This window comes from Mus musculus, chromosome 18 (genome assembly GCF_000001635.26).
Source record: "Mus musculus strain C57BL/6J chromosome 18, GRCm38.p6 C57BL/6J".
Lineage (NCBI taxonomy): Eukaryota > Metazoa > Chordata > Mammalia > Rodentia > Muridae > Mus > Mus musculus.
In genome coordinates, this window is record NC_000084.6 from 59,824,606 (window position 1) to 59,840,707 (window position 16,102).

The following is a 16,102-nucleotide window of genomic DNA, read 5'->3' on the forward strand; positions in this document are numbered from 1 at the left end:
ATATTTTTCACAAGGAAACAAATAAGAAACATTTGAAAAAATATATCAAACTAGGAGAAAAATATTGTAGTGTGTCACATGGAGTGGACTAGTCACTCTAATATCCATAAAACTCTGAGAAGAGTGACAAAAATAAGCTAGTAAAAAGACATGATTCATAAATTATCAAAACACAGAGGCAGACCTGAGATTCATGAATGCAGAATTTAAGACATTTATGCTGAAACAATTTAGAACCTATCTCTATCCAGGTTAGCAATCCGAACTTTGGCTTCATGCTTTGTTAGTGAGAATGTAAGAGGTAGCATGTTCCTGCTTTTCTGGGGAGGAGAGAACAGATAGTCCTGAGGGAGGTGAACTACACTTGTAGTCTTTTGACTACATAACAGCATATTGTTTGCTTATAATAGCTAAGAGTAGACTGTTTTGCCCACAAAATATGGCAAATATAACAAATGATGTGACTTTGGCTTGGTTATTCCACAGATCAAACATCACACCTCCCATGGCAAACATAAACATGTCAATTTAAAACATATCTAAAACAGAATGACAGCTACATAAAGATATTTAATATCTCTAAGAGTGCATATGAAGTAATTTCTGGATATGTTTTTTTTTAAATTATGGAAATTAAATATGTCCAAACTTATATTCAACCTCTTTAAGAGACACACAGAAATTTATGTAATATACATGTTCCATATAGCTTATATATCACAAATAAATATATGCACCATATAATCTGTACTTCTGTAAATATACAAAGTTACAGGATTGTTTGAGTCCTTTCTGTCATGGTGATAAAAAACACCACACCAAAAGTAACACAAGGAAAGAAAGGGTTTATTAGTTTACAGGCTACAATCCATCATAGGAGTTAAACAGGAATTTGAAGTAAAATCCAGAGAGAAATGTGGCTTACTGAGTTTCTCAGTAAGTTATATTTAGCTAACTTTGTAATGCAGCCTAGTATCACCTGCCTAGGGATGACACTGCTCACAATATGCTGGGCATCAGAAAGGATCAAGGAAACCCAGGCCCCACAGGCATGCTTACAGGCCCATTTGATGTAGACAGTTCCTCAGTTGAGGACACTCTTCACAGATGAATCCAAGCTGTATGAGATGGCAATTAAGGCAATTGATGATAAAAATATATTAGTATTTGTATATTGTAATTTTTACAATGAAATAAAGACTAGCAATTACTTAAACCTTTGTTTATCAGGAAAGATAAAGTAGTGGTAACAATATAGTATAAGGATGGAAGTATCGATTCCCCGAATACCATTCTCACCCTTATCTTTAAGCTATAGTACATTAAAGTATAAACTTAAACCAATAAGAAATGGAGAAAATATGGAAGACAATGTATGAATGTAATCACATATCAAATTGAAAGTACAGCCATAAGAAAAAGAAACTACTAAAGTGCATTTTGTACTGTACTCTTATTACCTATTACCATTAGAAATCTTAAAATTAGAAGTGGGTGGATCTCTGAGTTCAAGGTCAGCCTGGTCTACAGAGCAAGATCCAGGACACCCAGGGTTATATACAGAAAAGAACACCTGTCCCCAAACAAAACAAAACAAAACAAAACAAAACAAAACAAAACAAAGCAAAGTAAAGCAAAACAAAACAAAATAAAAAATAGAAATTTTGAAATCTAGTTAGTCAATGTTATGGTTTAAGTGTTTGTAATCTATTCCCAAATTCCTATGTTAAAATGCTGACCCATTCCCTGAAAAGGGGCAGCATTAAGAGGCAAAACTTTGGGAAGCTGGTTTAGTCATCATGATGGAGCTCACAAGAGTACTATGTAGAAATATCACACTGCACCCTATTAATAAAAATTATGTTAATCAATAAACAAAGAAATTTCTTCACGTGGCATGATCTATTTGTACTTTCTTCTTTTTAGATTTAGTTTTATTCCTCTTTCTTCTGTGCGTGTGTGTGTGTGTGTGTGTGTGTGTGTGTGTGTGTGTGTGTGTATGTGTGTGGTATATATAGGTGTCCCCTACTTCTAAGCCAGAAGATTCCTAGGAACTGCAATTACATGCAATTGTGAGCTGCCTGCTGCCTGAGTGGGTCCTGGGAGCCAAACTATGGCCCCCTGAAAGAGCAGCAAGTGCTCTTAAGCATTGAGCTGTCTTTCCAGACTGTATTTGTGCTTTAAATGGCCTGCTAAATTGAGATCTCAAAGACAAATAGCCTTTTTGAAGTATCTTTACATTTCCTTTCAGTGGTTTTCAGTAGCAACAGAAGCAAAAGGACTAATGGGATTCGCTATGAATCATGCTAAACGATCCTGTGTATCATTAACATGCTAGCAGAAGCCTTTCATCGGGCTGAAGCATGCTCCACTGATGCTTCACAACTCTGAACTCAACTGCAAATGCATCCCATGTTAGCTTTCTCCATGCAGAGAAGTGCTTCCAGAGCCCTCTTCAAATACGCTAAGGCTAGCAAATGTCTGAAGCCCCACTAGCTACCTGATTAGAAATGATCTCCTTCTGTGTAGGATGGCTAGTCTGCAAGTGAAAATATGGTTTTTTAAAATCTCCCTCTGATGTAAATGAGCTAAATACCTAATTAAAAAAAAACAAGAAACCAAAAAAAAAAAAAAAAATCTCCCTCTGCACTGGCAGATGTGATTGATCCAGAGAGGCATCTCAGAAACAAGGAGGCTGTGGAGTAAAGCCGCCGCTGGAAATAGTGAACAGTTGGATGGTTGCACCTGAGTGATAACAACAGCCCTCCAGCACTCAGGCCTTTAAATAACTTCAGATAACTTTGTATGCCTATTGAAGTAATTCATCGAAAGGATGCATGAGGAGACCAAAATTTTATTTGCATTAGCCAGGGAATTGGTGAACTCAATATGTAATTAAATAAGGGAAGTACACTGGAGCTAACATTTAGACAAAAGCTGAAGAAATAGCTTCCTTCGTTTGCAAAGATACTGGAAGATTCCCAAAGGCCAGTTAGCTATGAACAGATGAAATACTTCGGTTTTGTTAGAATATACAGTTTTGTTATGTATTAATTGTACTATTTGCCTGTCCAGTTCCTGAGTCTTCAGACATTCAATTAACTTCTCTTTTGTGTGTGTGTGTGTGTGTGTGTGTGTGTGTGTGTGTGAATGAAATCTTAATGTCTGTTTTCTATCAACCTCTGCTCTTATTTTTTAAGTTAAGCATTTTTCTGTGCTCTGTTCTCTTCATATAGATGATATATCAAACAAGAGACACAACGATTTACTGAAAAATCAAGGTTTTAATATCTATTTATATAATTATTCTGTTAATAATTTCCTTGAATTAGAGATTATCAATATTTCTTAATTACTTTTATCATCAAATAAAAACTTCAGTTTTTTCCTAAGAAGAGCATACACAGGGAAATGTAAATCATGTTAACACTTTCCTTCTGTAGGTTGAGAAAACAAAGCAACAACAAAAACTAACCCAATCATTTGGGTTACAACTTAGGAAAGAAAGGCCCATTGGACACACAAACTTTATATGCCCCAGTACAGGGGAACGCCAGGGCCAAAAAGGGGAAGTGGGTGGGTAGGGGAGTGGGGGTGGGTGGGTATGGGGGACTTTTGGTATAGCATTGGAAATGTAAATGAGCTAAAAACCTAATAAAAAATGGGAGAAAAAAAGAGAATACACACTAAGTTCAAACCTCACCAGTAGGATGAGAGGTAGATGAAATCTTTTAACATCATCTATCTTCAACTCTCTATCTATGATCTATCTGTTGGTATATCAAATTCTCTCTCTCTCTCTCTCTCTCTCTCTCTCTCTCTCTCTCTCTCTCTCTCTCTCTTCCTCCCTCCCTCCCTCCCCCCCTCACACCAACATGAGAATAAGAGAATGGCCACTCATTATACATGTTTATACAGACAAGCTCCAAAGCCTATAGTGGAAAAAACTTTTAAAATAACCTGATTCATTCTGAAGACTTTTCAGTAATATTTATTCTGATATTTCTGGGAATTATTTCCATAGAGACCCCTGGTTGAGTGAGGTAGTTAAATACAAAGACTGGGATAGAAGTTGGTTGGCAATCACTTAAAGTCTTGGATGCTTTCCTAGGCTTTACTCCACAGAATGACTGACTTCCACTTAACTCCACTCCAACAAAATATGAAAAATATTCTCCCGGAAAGATTAAAATAGAGACTCTCTGGACTGTAGTTGCTAAGTATAGCTGTGGAATTGGGCAATTTACTTTTCAAAGAAGTGGCACTGAAATATAAATGCTGAACTCTGGGGCTATGTACTCTCTCCCCTGACTCTCCTCCCAAAACTATGTGGCTATATAATGTTCCTCTTATATTCCATTTGCAACATGCTTCTCTGGAATAATCATCAGGTCAAAGGGAATATAAAGACATTGAAATCTGTGGCTTGCAGCTCATGTTCTGTTGTAGGGGTTCCTGTATGCCATGGTCAGCAGTGACAATCCATAGGAGACAAGAATGCAGTTCGGTTCAACACAACTCAGTCGCTGGAATTGTTTCAAACTTCAGGAGTCTGACCCTGGCTAGTTTACTTTAGGAATATTTTGGCACGGCACAATTTGATGAATTTTTTTCTGGTGATAATTAACTTAGTCCCATGTGCACAACACAGCTTGTTGACATGACTACATCAACATCAAAAGTCTTTATAAACTGCATGTGACATCTTCCATAAAGAGAAGTTTTATAGATTGACTGAGAAAAACAAGCTCGGGACAAAGGTCTCTGGCAGGACACAGTATGGTCTCAGCCACACAAATTATCACTAAGCTATTAACTATATCCACTCCCAGCCTTCTGGAGAGAAAAAAAAAAACAGGTTATACATCTTTCTCCTTGAAAAGACAACCCTGTGTGTTTAACATTGCTGGGTCTCCTGCTGCTTACCTGTGAGCACAAGAACTTCCATCCCATAACAGTACTTCTCTTAAGAAATTCAATCTATAGATTTTCAAAGAATATCATAGAACCTTCAAGAAAGGAAAAAAGAGCATATGTTAAATAACAAAGAAAATTGAGCATTAACTTTCAAACTCAAAAGGGAGTTGATTTTCTAAATGTCATTCCTACGCAAACTCCAGTAGAAAAGCCCAACTTTCTAATGTGCAAAATAATGAAATTATCTTTGCTTACTTTCTTTTTATATATATTTTATTAGGTATTTTCCTCATTTACATTTCCAATGCTATCCCAAAAGTCCCCCATACCCTCCCCCCGACTCCCCTACCCACCCACTCCCACTTTTTGGCCCTGGCGTTCCCCTGTACTGGGGCATATAAAGTTTATTCTCCTATAGTTGTTTCCTCTGGATTGCAACAGCCTCTCTTTGGGAGAGGTCAAAAACTTATGAATTCACAAGTTACAAGACTCATCAGGATCAGGAAAACTTACAAGACTCAAGAAGCCCCTTACTAACCAGGCAGTGGTGGCGCACACCTTTAATCCCGGTGCTCAGGAGGCAGAGGCAGGTGGATCTCTGAGTTTGAGAACAACCTGGTCTACAGAGCAAATTTCAGAACAGTTACAGAGAAGCCCTATTTTGAAAAATTTGGGGTCGGGGAAGAGCCCTTCCTGAGGTTGTATAAGCAGTAGCCAGATGCTGGAGGTGGGTAGGGCAGAAAATGTTCTTTATTCAAGTACATGCCTGTAAGTTGTGCACAGTAGTCCGTGCTACAGTTTCACCTGTTGTCATCCATACTGGAATAATTATTCCATGATGCATCTGCCTTTGAGTCACCCATCCTCCTCTGAGTAAACCCAATAAGCCTATTACCTCAGCAAGTTGGGGTTGTTTATTTGATCTCTTGCTGCTCTCTTTATTGGAGGTAAGTAGAAATTGATTTCCCGGGAAAAGTATCAGAATGGCACTCAGCCAAAATAAGGATGAAGATCAGAAATCTTTACATTGGCCACAGGAGTTAACATAAAAATACCAGGTTATCTCTTGAGGCCTAGGCAAGGAAGCAGTTAGCTAAGGTACAAGATAGCTTTGTAGCAAATGGATCTTGCAAACAGAATGGTTTTAAGTAGAAACCACTCTCTTATCTCTAGTATGCTCAGGTGAACACCCAGGTTGGTTGCATAGTTATGTTTTCCTAAAATCATTGGAGGCTCTTGTTCCCTCAGTCACATCATCCATCTAGAACCTATACATTTCTGTAAATTCAAAAGCATAATAGCACATCTATAATGTCATTATGGAAAAATGACGAATACACAGAAGGGTCCTGCCTATAAGATACGCTGGTACAATGATGGAACAAATATTATGGGAGTAACCAAGCACTAATTTAATTTGATTTAAGGCACATTCCATGAGATAGAGCCAACACCTGACGCTATTAATGAGGCCAAGAATCTGAGACTGAACAGGTCACAAGCTCTAAAGGAAACACTACTATTCTGCTAAGTGAGCACAGCAATAAAAATAACTCCGAATGACATATTTCTATGCTCATAGACCAATGTATCACACAATCCTCACTAGAGAAACATGTCCTTGCAGTCAATGGTAATCAAAATAGATACTCTTGAAAGTGGAAACTCTGGTTTCTTTGGAGAGTCAGTTATATCAAATGATGTTTTTCCGGGGCACATGGGTGAAAGGGTGTTTTACTAAAGCAGGAAAGAATGTTTTTCTGAGGCAGACACAGGTGAAAAAGGATGTTTTGTTATAGCAAAACACATGAAAGTACACATGTATAGAAGGAATACAAATATGACCCCACAGTGGGCATGAGAATTGGTTTGCTTTGCTCCACCTTACTATTCTTCACTAACAACGCACATGTATTGGTTTGCCTGACATTGAGTTGCTGAGCTCTGTTTGTGTAATGCCATAAACAGAATCTCACCAAAGCATTACTTGGGAGGTTCCTATGGCTTCATGTGACTTCTGTGGCCTTGAGCTAGTAGACTAGCCTTCCAGTTTCTTCAGGATTGAACTGCAGCTGCTGGTTCATGTGTGGTGTCTGCTGAAAGAACTGGACTGCAGCTGCGGATTCATATTTGGTGTTTGCTACTGGACTGAATTGTTGATGTCCTGACAGTGAAGATTGGGCTCACCCCTGAAGAACTATTTCTAATAGTCTACCTCCCCATGTCCAAATAACTGTCCACTGCCTCTGCTGGGTGGTAGGCTGGAGGGGAAGTGGGATGCTTTATAAAGTAGGTTGAAAACAGAGTTTTCAGGTACAACGCAAATGAACTAGGTAAGAGAGATTGTGACAGCATGCACAATAGCTGTGCAAACTGAAGTCAGACAAAATCCCAGTAAAGAGAAGCAGAAGTAGGCATAAATTCTATCTCCAACTAAAAAGCTGTTTGTAGCTGATGCCTACTAGAAGAAAGAATATTGGTTTTTTCCAATGGGATGACCCTGGGTATTTCAACCATACTCCAGGACAGGCTTCATTTTCATGCTAGAGAGTACCTGGCCAAGGCAAATTGAATTCCATGTTTTTTGTGTGTGCTTTTTCTTTTGTTGTTATTATGGTGTGGTGGATTGTTTGTTTGTTGTCTCGGATTTTTAATTTCTTGGGTTTTTTTGCCCTTTGGATTTGTTTTTTGTTTGTTTGCTGACTTGCTTTCTTAAGAGAAAGACAGATGGAGAGAGGGGGGACGAATAAAGCTAGATGGGTAAGGAAGGGGGGAGAACTTTGGATGACTGGGGGGGGGATATTATGATCAAAATACATTATATTAACATGTAGAGAGAAATAAGAAAGTGATTTTCAAAAACCTCATGGATGAGAATATACCTGTAGGCATATCTGTAGGCCTTCCTTCTTCCAAAGTGAATGGACAGGCATAGTGAGAAAACAACAGAAATAAAGACTGTATAGTAAAATCTGCAGTGATTGCCTCTACCATGCACTAAATAAGGAATTAAATAGAACTGCACTCCAAATATTGAACAGTGACATAAGAGCCCAAGCTTCTTTCTCTCACTAATCATTCTCTTTGGAAAGAACATCTAGACTCTCATAAGTTATAGAATACTGGCTGAATTAGTTATGCATATATAAATTATGGAATAAAAATAATGCAAATTTTGAAATTATATAAAACCATTAAAATGTTGTATGAATAATTATATAATGAAGGAAGGAAATGAATATAATATTGGTTCTTACAATTATTTGACTCAAAAAATGATCAGATCAAAGTATTATTTTGAGAGTAGAAGAGACAGTATAAAATGGAAAATTAAGTGGTATAACATTCAGCATGACTGAGATGGGTGCATAATTGTGTTTCTCTTTGAATCAAAATAGGATCAAGTTGTGTTTCTGTTTAAATCAGGTACAACCATATTGTTTGACAGGAAAGTATTATAGTAAGCCAGATTTTCTTTCTAGGGCTTCTATTAATGCTCAGTTCCTTCATTTAGTGTCTTGTAGCAAATACAACAGAGACCAAAGGTACAAAGTGTTATGCTCACAGAGTTAACCCAGGTCCAGAATGAGAAGGTAAAACACACAATCTGTGCAGAGAATTGACTCACATTCATGGGAGTTCAATGTAGAGGAAAAAAGATACTTAAAATGTGGGACCAAGAATCAGAAAGGATAGAGGGTGTGAAAAGTTGAGTTCTGTGAGACATGGAGCCTCAGGGCCACAGTATTGAAAACAGGTTCTGTGCACAAGCATGCTATAAAAATGATGCTGTAGAAAATACTGGTTGGCGCTTATACAGTTTAGGTCAAGGCATTTAATCTTTAGAAGTCTATATTCCCTTGTCTTTTTTGTTTGTTTGTTTGGTTGGTTGGTTGGTTTGGTTTTTCTGAGACAGCGTTTCATTGTGTAGCCCTGGCTGCCCTGGAACTCACTCTGTAGACCAGGCTGACCTCGAACTCAGACAGAAATCTGCCTGCCTCTGCCTCCCAAGTGCTGGGATTAAAGGCATGCGCCACCACGCCAGGATCTTCCCTTGTCTTAAATATATAAAAATATATATAACAGAAGGGATGCACGTAAAAGATTCTTACAAACATCAGGTGGTATGATTTCATTCATTGCCTCTATACACAAGTTCACTGCACTAGAACAGGAATCACTTCTGTTTGCAGAACTCAGCCTGACTCCTAATGGACACAGCAACAGTGAAATCCAGTCCTTGGCTGATCTTTAATATTTTCTAAGGTTGTGTTTCATGGTGTCCTGAAATCACTTGTAACCTCTGTCCTGTGTTGAAAGTCCCTGCAGCTTATTCTTAACAATAAGTTCATTGCCTATAATCTGACTTACCTGATCAAGCCATTAACTTCACAAGACTAACTCAGAGATATTCTTGGGTGCTCATGCAGAAATCTCTATATAATTAATAGTGAAGAATCGTTTTTTTAAAACTGTGATAGGATCAAATATAAAATTATTATATAATTTTGAAAATTAATATTCCATCGTCTCATACTCTGCATACATAATAACAATGCCTGCGGTTGGCCTTCAAAGTTCATATCTATTTGTTAAATTTTATCACCTTCCTTTGTTTCCAACAGTATGCAGATGATATGGAATAAAACAACTTTAATAAATTCCTGTGGTGTGATACCAATCAATTCTTAAATCCAAATCCACAGCTCTGTATTTTCATTAGGTTTTACTTACAGATCTCTAACTTGTCAAGAGACACTGGTACCTATGCATAACAAATAGGCAGCACCTTAAGACATGTGGCAAAATGAATCGTTGCAAAGGGAAAGAAGGAATGCATTAAAATCATAGAAATTGGGGTCCGTAAAATGCAAGTATTTTATAGTTCCATAAATTTAGAAGCAAACCACAGAGATCTATCGTGGTACTAGAGATGGTTAATTGCTTCCCAATTCCCATTCTCCCTTTCTACCCATTTTTATCTGGGCAATCTGCCACCCAGCTAAAAACCTGTATTCCCCAGTCTCCCCTGCTGTGTGGCAATTCCTTTCTTCAATCCCCTATAAAAAGCAATGGAGGATGAATAAACATACATATGAAAGTTGTTTGTATACTTACTTCTTTATTATATTCGCATGGAGGATAGTAAATCCTTCCAGGTAGCAGCCTCTAAAACATGACCTTAGGAACAAAAGTGAGGGCTCTCAGGGAATGAAGTATGCCTTTTATATCTAAACATGCACTTACATTAATTAACCTAGACAAAACAGAGGAGGGGGGAGGAAGGGAAAGAGGGAGGGAGGGAGGGAGGGAGGGAGGGAGGGAGGGAGGGAGGGAGGGAGGGAGGGAGGGAGGAAGAGTCTGAAGCAAGGTATGTAACTTTAATGAAGGACTTCTGCTATCAGCTCTCCCATATTCTTCTGAACCTAAAGTAGAAAAATATTGAAGAAATATAGAAGACTGTCAGCTGGGGAAAGAGTGAAATATGGGTTCAAAACCTGTCTGTCTTGCAAGTTGAGACCATCATCTAGGTATCCAGCTGACTCTGTTCATCTTGGTTCTCCAAATCTTAATTCAATATTTATCTTGACTCTGCCTGTAATTTCTCTAGAATCTCACCTTTCCTCCTTTATATCATGACAGTTATAAGAGATTCTAATTGCTGATAGAACTATAAAAGTGGACAAAGTTGGGATTTAATGTCTTAAGAGCACAATAAAATGGAGTCTATTAGCCATGACATGGCTGCAGTTCCTGTGAACTCAGAGCAGCTGTGGTTGCCTGCATAGAACCATGGCAGCCAAAATTCTTGCACCAAAGGGGTAGATGATATTCAAGCCACATTCCCTGCTAAGTATTAGCCAATTGAGGGGGAATAATTCTTTATTGAGGACATGGCCACTGGTAGAATTCCTATGCTTCATTGGATGGCCCAATACCCATGCGAGTACATATGGGCAGGACTAACTGGATTTAGTGCCTATTAAAACAAACAAACAAGCAAGATAAGCAATTGAGAGGGAGACACGTTAATGAAATTGGGAGGGGGGGTGGAGAGGAGAGGAGTGTATATTGTCAGGTCCAAAGGATACTTAACTTCCCCAAATTCTGGTGGTTAGACAAAAGCTAGCACTCCTCAAGAACTTGGAAAGCTGAATCTCCTCTACCAAATGGAGCCATTTTTTCTTATCATACCAGAACACATGCTGGCCTCCAGACTCCCTCAGTATCACAAGTTTCTGTTACATATTTCAAATTTCATGCTGGCATCCTGGATCTGCTCTGCTCTTTTCACCCCCTCCTCTACCGTAAACTTCCTTCAGCTTAGGAGCTTCCTTCCCCCATGCCCATTCTCCATATAACCCTGCTATATCCCTCCTTTTGTCCATGAGCTCTTTGTCTTTATCCATTTCTCACCTCTATCATCTTTTCAACACTATCTTTCTGTTCTGCTTCTGTGTCTCTTAAGGTCAATTTCAGCCTACTACCTTCTCTCTACTTTCAGATGCCTCTGTTTTCTCTCTAGTATCTTCAATAAAAACCGTCCCCTTAACTATACCATGGAATGGTCATGCCATCAGTTTATACATATATGACCATATTTCATTTTATACATGTGAAAAAATTCCTATTTATAAACAAAACAATTAAAAATATGGCAAAACTTCAATTTATGTGTAAAATATGTATCAAGGTTAAGATCATTGCTTCATGACACATTACTTTTAAAACTTATACGGTATAAGGAGACAGGAGGACAATGTACATGCCCTGGCTTACTTGTGGAGGCTAGAAGACAACTTGGAGGAGTCAGTATTCTCCTCCCATCATGTGGGTTATGGAAATGAATTCAAGTGGTCAGGCTTGGCAGCAAGTACCTTTACCCACTGAGCCATTTCATTGCCCCTATTGCATGATATTTTGAGAAGTCAATTTTCTATTGTGTGGTCAGCTCTAAATGAGACATCTATAAAACCCACTATGCTCTGAGGCTCATAGAATGTGATAGAAGAAAGGAAGGAAAGAATGTAAGAATGTAAGAGCCACAGAATGGGGAGAGATACTGTGGAATACTGACTCCTAGACAAAACATCACTCATTCTTTTCCTCTAAACCTGTTTCTTTCTATCTAGGCCCTAAGTGGGTATACAATCACCGAAAATTTTACAAACAAAAAAAAAATCCATGTATGTAAAAATCTACTACTTTGTAAAATAAAAGTATAATTAAAAATGTACAAATTTTAAAAAGAGCCTGGGACATAGGTAGGTACCCTTTATGGATGGGTAATGCTATTCCCAGAAGATGGTCACATCTTTAAAAGAATCCAGTGCCAGTGCCAGGTGTGGGACACTATTGTATGAGTTATTAGCCAGAAGAGGTCCCAGAAACCCTTAAAGAATACAAATTATTAGCCAAGCAGTGGTAGCTCATGCCTTTAATTCTACATGCCAGAAGCAGACTGATCTCTGAATTCATGTCTAGCCTGATCTACACATAAGGTTGAAGGACAGCCATGAAGAGAAACTCTGTCTTGGAAAACTAACCAAACAAACAACCAACCAATCAAACAAACAAACAAAGGACAATTATTAATCACCCTTGGTTGTCCTCTGGAACTAGAAGCTAATATCCTATTGCAGAAGAAACAGGACACAGAGAAATCAAGTTGGAATGGAATGGAAACTCCCTGCCTGCTGGATGGTATCCAAAGTGCTGCAAGGTGTTAGGCAGGCTGCTTGGGAAGGAACCTCATCAACAATCTCACACAACTGCAAGTCATGCACACTACAACACTGGCTGACCTGGCAGGCAAGATATGCCTCCTGAGCTGATAGAGACACAACTATTTGAGGATGCCAACTACTTTAGGATTGGAGTTGAAGCCTGCTCCTCCAGAGAAAACACACACCTGATACTAGAAACCTGACCAAAAGCATATGAATGGGGAGAGCTTGCTCAAAGAGAAAACAACACTATTTTCCTTAGTAGGCATGCTATTGTATCTACTTTCTAATTATAAATCTCATTTAAATCACTTCCATCTTCATTTATTATAGATGTCACTGGATGTGCAAGTGAACGTATAGATTCGGTTATTACAGATTATCTCATTAGGCTTGATTACAGAAGTACAATTACTGAGCCATGTAATATATGAGTAATTTTTAGACATTTTATTTGAATTCTCAAATTCATTCCCATGAAGACCTATAATTACTCTCATCAACTTTATACTGGAATCCACTTTACCTGAGTTAGATTTGCTTTATTTTAAGGAAGGACTTCCTTAAAATGTTTTAAAAAATTTGTTTCTCAGCTTTCTTCAAATTTATGTTTGTTTCACTACTTATAATGTTAATTTATCAATTGACATTTACCCATAACTTATTATTTGTGGATATAAAATACCCAAACTTTGTCTAATTTCTAAGTTCCCTGAAGATTTTAGATTTATAGCCCCACAGCTGAGCAAGCCAGCTTTTAAAAAATCAATCTAGATTCCATTTTATCCTCCTCCACTGTGGGAAACACCACCCTGGAGAAGGTCATCCTATGTTGTAGATGCAACCTGAAGGCAGGCTGAGCAAGTCACAGATAGAAAGCCAGTAAGCAGCATTTTCTTGTGGTCTCTGCTTCAGGTTCTGCCTCTAGGTTCCTGCACTGGCTTCCCTCTAGGATGGAGTCTAAACCATAAGGTGAAATGAATCCTTTCCTCGCCATACTGCTTTTGGTTATGGTGTCTATTACTGCAACAGAAATCCGTGAAGACAGTCTGATATGTATATGAGTCTGGTTTTCCTCATATGAGTTTAATAAACCCTGTGCCCCTACAGTCTTGATTCACTCCGGGAGATTTATAGAATACCACCCTTTCCATTCCCAGGAATAAGTCATTTATCAGTCATTTTTTTTTGGGGGGTGGGGGTGGAGAGGTACCAGACAGATGATGCCATTCACATATGCACCCAGGTGCAGAGTCATTCTTCATCCTCAAAATGGAGTAAAACACTCCTTGTAAAGTAGAGCCTCTCCAGTTTTACACAATATAGACTAACTTAGGGCCAGTCCACAGTCTGACTTCAACAGATCACTAACTATGGTACATACACATTTGTTCACAACTCCTTGAAAAATGTTAATTCAACAGCCAGTTCTTTTATATATTTTTGTTATGATTCTTTTCAGCTCAAACAGATATGCACCTTGATATCTAATCTTATGCTTTTAGTTTCATTTTTTTTCATTGTTAATTGCTGTAAAATTGTGAAATTGACATAATTTTTGGTCCACTTCTGCTGAGGTCTTCTTGTAGCCTATGGCCCAAGTTCTCCTAGGTATGTCAATTCACCTCTGCACTCCCTGGTGAGCAGCATAGCCTCCGGTGAACTATCTCACACAGCAAAGTCCTTGGCAACTTTGGGGACTCACCAGTCATGAGGCAGCTTCCAAAGCAGGGTTTCTGGAGTGAATAACTGTGAGTGGTACACTATATTCCCCAGATGGCATCCCATGGATGTCCATGGAGAAATAACTGTAAAATAGCTAGCCATTCCACCTCTCTAGGAAGTCCTAGATAAGCAGGATATCTTATTCCCGCCACTGGCAATGACTCTGATCCTCTGGTCTACTGAGGTGGTGCCAGATGTCTGCCCAGCCAGAAGGCTACCTATATTCCTAGATAACCTATGGGAAAGGCACATAGCGGCTTAAAAAACAAAAATCCTTCCTCAACCATGTGCCAATCACTGGGAGGGCTAGTTTAAATGCATTTCCAGGCCCTCCTCTGAGCTTCTCATTTAGTTTAGTAAGCCTAAAATGGACAAAACATGTGATATAAGCCCAAGTTTATGGATGATTCTGGTCTGAGAACCAAAGCTGAGAACTAAAACAGAACCCTTTCACCCTCCTGCTTGCTGCTTTCTGGCTTTCCTAGGCTCTAATCAACTACAAACCTTGTACTCTGCACAAATTAGGCCTCCATTCTTGACTCTCAGTGCATTATGCTTCATCATCTTCTTCAGTCCTGGGTTCTCCTTTGCTTCTATAATGTCTCCCAGGGTTGATTTGAGGGCATAGAGAATGAACCTTCTATAATTTCATGATCTTGGTAAAACTTCCTTTAAAATCATCCTGTCTCCTTAGTTTAATAATTTCTATAACTTGGTAAGGTTCCTCTTAGATTATAATGGAGTAACAAAGAAAATACTTAGCGAAAATAACTAGTCTTGATCGTTTGAACAACAAAGTATATTACGAGAACAACCTCAAGTTGTTTAAACAGCTTTTGTACTAGAGTTTGAGCCTGTTACCGTGGGTTCTTTCTTGAATACCTATAAGAAACATTATTTCAGTGTCAAAGAATATATTAAAAGACTGTGAAAATAATCAGGAGAAGCCAAAACATTTTTAAACCCCAGGAGCCTGAGATAACACTGTAGGCACATCAGTTGTAGAACAAGAATTTTCAAACCATCCAGTGCTTCGCTGAAAGTATCTTGATACTTTCCCTTGAAAGTATCTTAAGGATCTTGATTTTGCAACAGTGTTTTTAAAATATGTGTACGGCTTTCAGCCTATTGTGATCTATGTAAATAACATGCACAGTAACTCACTTTAATAAGAAATAATAGTTTACGGCTATTGACTTAGAGAGAAAGCTAGTATTGTCTTAATGAAGGAAAACATATAATAATAATAATAAAAGAAACAAATAATTTATATGCAGTAACTTTACAGAGAAATTGGGGTCTTGATAAAGGCAAACCAGTCCTCATTATCCAAATCACAAATAAAAATTGACAACAAGACTCTATTGCTAAAAACAAGAAATTCACAGATCATTGAACATGAAGAAGTGAAGCTGGTGACTTCATAGAGTCTTCAACCCTGTGGGTTAGTGCCTTTGGTACAGGAGGGTTCTCTGCACACTACCAAAAGGGAAATGTAAACACCACCAGGCACAAAGTCTTTGATCTACAATGCTGTTCTTCCTGTAGATATGCTAGTGCAATGGTAGCACAAACCCTGTGGGAGTACACAACCTATTGCTGATTTAACATAAGGCCCATTCCATACTTAACACCCTTGAGTGATGAAGAACCTAAGACTAGATAGCCTGTCAACCTAGGGTAAAACCAAATACTACTGTTGTATTAAAACAACAGCAATAAAATGACTCCTA

General features: G+C 38.3%; 1 long non-coding RNA gene across 1 annotated transcript in view; it reads right to left on the reverse strand.

The window, feature by feature from the left end:
- Positions 1–825: 825 nt before the first annotated feature.
- Gm35234 (predicted gene, 35234) overlaps positions 826–16,102 on the reverse strand; it is a 39,291-nt gene continuing 24,014 nt past the window's right edge. The window contains exons 5-7 of the long non-coding RNA NR_165277.1: positions 10,036–10,098; positions 4,927–5,009; positions 826–1,118 (exon numbers count right to left, since the gene is read on the reverse strand). This is a non-coding gene — a long non-coding RNA (predicted gene, 35234). The remainder of the gene's footprint in view (positions 1,119–4,926; positions 5,010–10,035; positions 10,099–16,102) is intronic.